This window comes from Mastomys coucha, unplaced genomic scaffold (genome assembly GCF_008632895.1).
Source record: "Mastomys coucha isolate ucsf_1 unplaced genomic scaffold, UCSF_Mcou_1 pScaffold1, whole genome shotgun sequence".
Lineage (NCBI taxonomy): Eukaryota > Metazoa > Chordata > Mammalia > Rodentia > Muridae > Mastomys > Mastomys coucha.
The window spans coordinates 13596697-13605678 of NW_022196891.1; the positions used below are offsets into that span (position 1 = coordinate 13596697).

Below are 8982 nucleotides of genomic sequence, written 5' to 3' on the forward strand. Positions count from 1 at the left end.
GGAGACCACAGAGGTCATAATGTGAAATTATGAAGAAAAAGTCTGGGTTGCCTTAGATACCCTAAGAGGTTAGGGATACCAAAAACTTTGTGATAACTGCTGAGAAAAGATTCTAACAAGGAGTGGAAACAGCTAATAGAAAGAATTGTGTTGCAGTCAACAAAGCTGAAATGAGCTGGAGATTTTAAAACCCTTTTGACATCAAACATGGAGATGCAAAATTCAGAGTTTGCCAAGCTGTTTTTCAATTTTGCTTAGGTCCAGTACTTTTTCTAGTATACCCCCTTCTATACATTTTTTCACTGCAATATATATTTTGTACAATTATGTTAGAAGTAAGTAATCAGTTTTCAATTTTGATTTTACAGAAGATTACAGTTAGGAGATCCCACCAATCTCAACAGAGACTTTGAACATCTGGCTTTTAAACAAGTTTAAGACTGTTGGTACAGACTGTGAGGACAGTTGAAGTTGGACTGAATGCTTTTCGTTATATGTAATGGCTACAAGCTTATGGTAGCCAAGCAGTAAAGTCTGATGGTTTGAATAGATATGGCACCCGTAGATTCATGTGTTAGAATGTTTGGTACATAGGGATTGGCACTATTAGAAGGTCTGTCCTTGTTGAAGAAAGTGCGCCACTGTGGGTGCAAGCACTGAGGAATCCTATGCTCATGTTGCACTCAGTGTGGCAGACTGTCTCCTTCTGCTGCCTAGGAATCAAGCTGCAGAACTCTCAGCTCCTTCTCCAGCACCATGCTTGCCTGAACTCGATCACGTTTCCATCCGTGGTGATAATGGACTAAACTTCTGAAACTGTAAGCCATCGCCAATAAAATGTTTTTGTTTTGTTATAATTTTTATAAGAGTGGCCAGGGCCATGGGATCTACTCCTAGCAATGGAAACCCTAACTAAAATAAGGAGACTCTTCACTATCACAAATGATTTTATCAAATCCTACTTATTATTAATTCATATCATATCGATTATATTTCCATTTAACCTGTTAGGTCCAGGTTAACTTAAATGGTCATTATCAAATCATACTTCTGTCTCTCAAAAAAATGTTGTTGGTTATCACACTGGATTCTTTTAAATGTTAGTTTTATTTGTAAAAGTTTTATGTCTTTATCTTCAAGTATTTTTTAATTCAAGAAACTTTCTTCTGTATATCAAATACCACACACACATATATACATACACATACATATTTTAGGAGATATAGATTCTCCCTTAGGCACATGAAACATTTTCCCTTTTAGTTTGTGTTCTTCAGGCGATAGTACTGTCCCATACCAACTATATCATCAACCATCATGAAGAAGAAAAGAAGAAAGCTGTGGTGTACCTGCCGTTTCTTTCTTTGGTTTCTTTCTTCTAATGTCAATTATGTGTCCTTATGTGATAGCTCTGGTTTGCAGAATTTCATCCCAAACTCTTGATTTCATTTTCTCTTCTAAGTTAACTCATACTTTTATACTTTCTTGCCACCATTGTTTAAGCTTTTGAAAAGATCTGTTAAATTCACTTTGAGATCAATAATTTTATGAGTGCTTATATTCACTACTGAAAACCTAAGTGATACAACTTCAATTACTTTCAAATAAATTACAAACCTTGAGCTATGAAAACCCTTCAAGTTTACTTCCATCCATCTTTTCCATTTTTTTCCCATCACACCTCCTCACTTTTTTCTAATAGTGAAAACTTATTGTTTCCTACACTGTTGATACAATAATATCCTTCCTTCAGTACCTTAAATGACATTTGTCAAAGTATTTGTTTCCATGTCACCTATTGTTTAGGATTCCTTTTTGCATTGTTGTGCTGTAGAAACATATGAACAAAGAAAAGTACAACTTAGAAGATGTTAAGAACAAACACAATTGACTCCACCTTCTGAGTATATGCTCAACAATCCTAAAATTACATAATAGGTAGAAACTTTCCACAAAACAGTGAAATATCCATTTTGAAAATTAAATTTAAAAAGTAGTATTTAACCTTCTATGACTTTCACAATACTGCTTCCACAGTGAAAGCTTATTTGCATAATCTACATATGTATATTCTGAACTTTATCTTCCCTTAGTATGTATCTGCAGTTTAAGTGAGGCTGGAGGTTTATGAGGCTGGATCTTAATAATTCATTTAGGCAGCCCATACCATACACAGATGAGTGTTGTCTTTTTTATGCTGTTCCTATTAAAATGTGTAAACATTTGCTTGATTTAGTAACAATGGCAAAGGTATAAGGAGAGATAAAGTGTCTTTGAAACCGTCGGCCTAGCATGGTGATGTATAAGACAAGATCTAAAACACTTCTGCAGTATTGCTGTGTTAAAAGTCTATAATAATGAATGTCTGGGTGGAATTTATTATCCAATAAGATATTCAGGAAAAGGGAGTTTTTGGCTAAACAAAGACAGTGAGAAAGTTCTGGAAAACATGGGAACACTAGAGACTGATGAGTTAATTTGTATGACTGATAAAAAAGGGCCTGAGGGATAAATTAGATAATTGCTGATGTCCTAACCAATTTCCTCTATGGGATTGCTTATGGAATCCTATTTTACTGTACATGAGTCCTGTTACCATAGACAAGAACATGAGCCTGAGTCCAGGTTTATTATTCTGTGGGGGGGAGGGGGTCTATGTGTTTGTGCTTCCCTTTGTTTTATTTTGCAACCTATTTTTCTTATTTTTTTTGTTTCTTTTTTCTTTTCTATTCTTTTATTTATCTTTCTTTTTTAAATTTTGTCTGTTTTTTAATTAATACATCTATTTAAATCCAAAGTGTTGTCCCCACGGGACAGAATTTCCCACATCTTCCTCTCCTTCACCTCTGAGAGGGTGCCACCCTGGGCATCCTCCTTCTCTAGGGTACCAAGTCTCTACAGGACTAGGCACGTGCTCTCCGCTGGGGCTAGACAAGGCCATCAGCCCTCTGCTATATACATGCTGGGGGCTCTTTGGTTCATGGCTTATTCTCCAGGACGTCCCAGGGGTCCAGATTAGTTGATACTCTTGGTCTTCCTATGGAGTTGCCAACCCCCTTCAATTACCCTAAGTCTTCCACAGGAGTCCGTGACCTCAGTGCAATGGTTAGCTGTAAGTATCTGTGTCTGTCTCAAGTCAGCTGAGAGCTAGTAGAGCCTCTCAGAAAACAGGCATGCTAAGCTCTTGTCTGCAAGCACAACATAGCACCAGTAATGGTGTCAGGGTTTAGTGTCCTCCCATGGGATGAATCCCAAGCTGTGCCTGTCAATGGTCCATCATTTCTTCAGTCTCTGCTCCATTTCTGACCCTGTAATTCTTTTGGAAACAGTTCTGAGTCCACCAATGTGAAGGTAGGTTGAGGTTCTGTCCCTCCACTGGGGGCTCTAACTACTGAAGATGGACTGTTCAGGTTCCATCTCCCATTGCTGTGCACTTTGGCTAACGTTACCCTTACTGAGTACTGGGTGCCTCTCACATACATACCAGGTCTCCTGAGATGAAATTTTTAAGCTGAATCTGGGGTTTGACTCTTTAAATGCGGTCCCTGGTATGAGTGTTTAGTTCAGAATCTGGTCTAGTCTAGAATCTCTATTAGTGACCATTATAACCACATCCAGAGACATACCACAGAGTTAACTAAACACCATTGAATATTACCAACATTTAAAAATTTTGGCTAAGCTGAGAAGCATGAGACCACATTGCAATTATGAACCATTGAGGTGTGGTATGCCTAAAGCATTAATTGATCTTATCCTACTCACATTTATACCTGTAGACCTCTGGACAGAGCCCACATTCCCATGCTGGAGCAACAGCATGCCTCTGTTAAAACCCTTTATTTCTTCCAGAGACAAAATTAATCTGAAAGAAAATTGACAATGTTTATTTATTCATGTAGGTAGCTAGTTATTAAAAGGCTATAAGTATTCATAAACCTGCAGTCATATATTCACAGGTTTATGGATACTTATTAATGACCTTGATGTTTATGCATTAAACCCATCTGCCTTCATTCTTTTCCACCAATGTCTCAAAGGTATTTGAAAAGAAGACCCATTTTAGAGTAAAATTAGGTAGCACTCATTGGAAGATGTTTGACTATTGTAGTGATCTTGAAAGCACAAAATTTTCTCATTGGTCTTTCCATGCATTGAGATTGTTTGGTTGACCTCAAGGGGTGAGCACTCAAGGGATAGATCTTTTTAGGACGACTGGTGGTGTTAGAAGCAGAGTGTTTTGCGTAACTACCAGTCTTAGTTTCTCTTCTTGTCTCTGATACAAACAACTTAAAGGAGAAAGGGTTTCTTCCAGCTTGTAGTTCAAAGGTAGAGTCTATTTTGGTAGAGGAATCAGAGCAGCAGGAATTGAAATCAGTTGATCACATGTCATTTATAACTGGAAAGCATAAAGCAATAAATACATGCTAATTCTCAACTATTGTCCTCTACTTTGTATAAATGAGCATCCCTTATCAAGTAAGGTGGAAGAGTGGCCCTTCCCACAGTTAAGATGAATCTCCTCACATCTACAAAGCAAGATATAAAATCAGCCAGGCACTGGTGACACATGCCTTTAAAACCAGCACTTGGGAGATAGAAGCAGGCTGATTTCTGAGTTCGAGGACAACCTGGTCTATAGAATGAGTTCCAGGACAGCCAGAGAAACCCTGTCTCAAAAAAAAAAAAAAAAAAAAAAAAAAAAAAAAAAAAAAAAAAAAAAAAAACAAGAAAAAAGATATAGAATCACATAAAAATTTATTAGGTAACACTAGCCATTCCTTTGTCCATAGCTGGAATAACTGTGACAATAGTACCCATGTGTAGAATAGAGTGGCTGGAAATATTTTGCTCCAGTATGTGCTATTGGAAAGGATCAAGATTTTTCTCTGAAACTTTTCTTCAAAGTTCTCATTCTCTTGTGAAACTCATTCCAACCATGAAGGGCCTTGTCTGCATGTACTGTCTAGCTTACCCTTTCTTACCCTTTGGCTTTTTTTCTAGCCCAGAGTATAGAAAGATGACAGAGTAATTACATTTCCTAATCTGGGGAGGAGGAAGGCCAAATATGAATCCTTCTTAGCCTCTCAAATACCAAATATTTTCCCTATAAGGGATTTTATCCTTTTAAAAAAATCAAATAAAAATGGTGTCTTAGAAAATTTGGGTTCAGTAAATTTCATGACATGAATGGACTTGAACAGACAAGTCTGCCACCTGAGTTATCCTCTTCAACTCTCAGTATGTGTGATTACCACCAGATGCCCTGAGGATTGTGATAAGAACAGAAGAAAGGAACAGGCATGACAGTTTTATAGAGAGGTCCCCCCAAATATAGTGTCATGTTTGTTTGTGCATTTGTTGTTTATTTAAGTTTCTTTCTCTTCAGAAGCCAGAAATAATTAGGGACAAATGATTCATATTTTGGTTTCTTCCTGTTATTTTTTTTAATCCTTTCTATAAAAACCCAAGTAATCATTACTTCCTGTAAGAACTGTGTGAGGGTGTAACTCTCTTCCCGCTCAGACACCTGGGAAAGAGAGATAACATAAAAACCTTCTGAGTGGAGCAGCTAGAACTGACTTTACCAGCTCACTCCCAGTGCCTCAGTCCCATAGAGCCCTATTAGCCCATGAACAGACATGCCAACAGTACCTCTTTCCTGGAACCCACTCCCTAATATACAGGAGCTCTGCTTGCTTCCATTCTCTTAAATTTTATCTGCCACCTTTTAATAAAAAGATCTTTTCTAAAACTCTCTCTGATAGTCTTATAGAAGTCATCGTTTAAGCTCATAGGACAAAGTTTACAGAAGCCGCTGGCCTGGGATAGATTGATGACCAGAGACCCTTGCCAACCCAAATTATGTTCTCTGTCCTGTTTCGAGGATGCCAGGGCACTGTCTTGTCACTTAGGGGAGGTGAAACACAGGGACATAAGGCTGCATTTCTTCCTCACTTCTGGGGTCCCAGGCAGCCAACCAGCCACTCAGTGAAGGCATAATGCAATAGGGGTCTAAAATAGGGGTCCCAACCAATATTCATCCAGGAACAGAGGCTGTCTTTCCCATACTACTGTGTATCCAGATGCAGCTGGGGACAGCGAGGAATCAGGAACAGGAGCCACAGATCAGCAGTGACCCCGGGACTTGGCAGAATTGGGCTTACCTCTGAGTGAGTGCTGGAAATAAGGAGGAGCTTGAAGCAGGGACCTCTATGGGAGACTTAGGCACGGCTCTGTATGACTAAGGCCTCCCAGTCATGATCCAACAGGAAGTTAGTCGAGAGCTAGTTTGAACTCCTGCCATTCTCAATTATGAGCTATATCGGGGGTCTGAACTTGCTACAGAACTAAAGTTCTTCTTCCTGGTGGCACAGTCCTACTTCATACTCACATTCCCTGTGCTCCCTCAGTTCAATTGAGCCAAATAATATTCACTCGCGGGTGAGTGGGGAGAGACATCTAGTGAATTGTTGCTGTGGGAAAGGATGTGTCAGGCCGTATCCCTGTTAGAGGAAGTACAGATTGTTAATAATTGTTAATGACTGTCATGTTTTCTTTAGTGATCTAGTTTCCCCTAAATTACCCATACTTTCATAAGTAAACCATTAATCTGTGCTAAGTAACCAAATTGTACGTGTCCATCCAGGAAGCCTGGCTAGGATTCTGAACACGAAACTACACCAAAAGCAAGCATCTGAGTAGCTGAAGTAAAACTGAACTTGCCAAAGAGCATATAAATAACCGACAGCAGATCACAGAAGGGTGCTGAAGAGTAAAGCTAAATGTCGAGAATCAGACCTCACACGCTGCAGCTCCCTCCGCCCTGAGCCGACGAGAATTCCTGGACGACACTGCTAACTCCCGCGAAGGCACAAAACTCACCTTTTGGGGACAGCTGCCTTAGATCTTCCTCGTGGAGGCAACTCACCACAGCTACATTTTGATTCATGGAAAACGCTGTCGCCTCCAAGAAAAACCGCTACTCAGCAGCAGAACCCCTCCACTCAGCTCTTCTCCGGATGAGCCTCATGCTTGATAAAGTCTAAGATAATACAGGCGCTCTAACTTTGAAGAGATCTTCCTTTGAGTTTTGGTAAGAACTGCAAAGCCAAGGAGTTTCTAAGAAAGGAACTCTACTCCCTTCGCCTCTGAGACAGGTTTACCGGAGGGCAATGAATCTATTTACTTAAATCAATATGCATTGATTTATCGTTTATGTTTTTGTCTTTATAAATTATGTCCTCCTAGGAGAGAACCTTTGCTTTCTTGCTTAAATTTACTGGGTTGCTCCAGAAGGGTGGAAGAGCTTTTCAGCAAGAAAAGTGCTGATTTAACTCTCAGAGGGACCCTGTTAATATTAAGTCTGTGGCTTCCTCTTTCTGGCCAGTCATCTTTCTGATTTAGTGCATACCAACGTGCAAACACCTTAGCAAATCAAACCTAAGGATTATCACATGCATTACCAGAGGGTTTTAGTATCCGGGTTATTCTAAGCCTTCCAATTCGTCCACTATGAACACCACCGCTTACTGTTTCTGACACAAAGATGCCACCAGCTACTTCCTATAACGGTGCATATTTGCCAGGAACAGTCCCTGCTCTGTACGGTGATTTTCACAGTTACTTAAACATACATTGACTCAAACTATTTTCACTTCACTATGATGGGTAAGCAGGTAGACCTGAGACTACATTAACAGTCTGCTTATATGTGCCTATCACTCTTAATGACATTGATCAGTTACCTTTCTCATTGTGACAAACCGCCCACACAAACAATTACAGTTCAAGCATGCCGTCTGTTATGGCAGGGATGGGATGGAGACAGGATGCTGCAGGAGATAGTAAGGAGACAGCCACAGTCAGGAAGCAAAGGCAGACAGATGTTGGTACTCAACTCCATCCCATTGTTTCATTCAGTTTAAGACTTCAGCATGTGCACTTGTGCTGCCCACATTTAGTCTGTTCTTTCTTCCTCTGTTAACCCAATCTGAAAACTCTTCTGCAGCAGTAGACATATTCAGACAATCGTCTCTCGGTGCTCTTGGTGATGCTAGGTCTTATCAAATTGATAATACTAATTTTCACAGTAGATGTTGACATTTATTTTATATTACTCTAGGCATATTGAATCCACATAAACATCTATCTTAAACCGTATACACGCATACATTTATATATATGGCTTATATGTTAAGTAGATATATTCATGTATGTGAAATAATTCCATTTTTTTTTTTTTTTTTTTTTTTTTTTTTTTTTTTTTTTTTTGCTTTTTCAAGACAGGATTTCTCTGTAGCCCAGGCTGTCCTGGTACTCACTCTGTAGAACAGGCTGGCCACGAACTCAGAAATCTACCTGCCTCTGCCTCCCAAGTGCTGGGATTAAAGGCGTATGTCACCACCACCCGGCTCCATAATAATTTTTCTAAAGACTCTTTGATTTGAGGAAAATCCATGTCATTTGGAGAAGAATGAACACATCTATTTATTGTAACCTTCACTCTCTTCAATGGTTTTGAAAATTCAGGAGTCTCCAGCAGTAACCTAGACCTCAATAGCTGGGAGGAGTGTGCAACAGAGTAAAAGTGTATGTTTCTATCTCATGTCATGTTTTGCGCATGCTGATTCATGTTTACGATCTTAGGAACACCGCTTGCGGCTCATGAGCGTCAGCTTCCTCGACAGGAGCCGGGGTGAGATGTATGTTTCAGGGGTTTACTGTGAAGAGACTCTCTGGTAAGCTGGGGTGGGAAGCATCTCACCCATAGTAGAGACTTAAAAAATGTCTCTCCTTTCCTAAGGTGGTAGAAGTTTGGAGCTGCACAAAGGCCGGAGCAGCAGGGAGTCCATGAAAAACCTTTGAGAGTCTAACCTCAGCTGCCTCATGGCCCTCACCTACAACCAGGCAGAGAAGAGAGGAATGGAGGGACTTTGAAAGTCGAGCGGTTTGGTAAATCCTATGGATTTCTCTTAAACA

General features: G+C 39.7%; 1 long non-coding RNA gene across 1 annotated transcript; it reads left to right on the forward strand.

The window, feature by feature from the left end:
- The first annotated feature begins 578 nt into the window (after window positions 1-578).
- On the forward strand, window positions 579-8694 carry LOC116069907. The gene is made up of 3 exons (XR_004110205.1): window positions 579-818; window positions 6650-7096; window positions 8650-8694. It is a non-coding gene; the product is annotated as an uncharacterized LOC116069907 (long non-coding RNA).
- The last annotated feature ends 288 nt before the right edge of the window (window positions 8695-8982 follow it).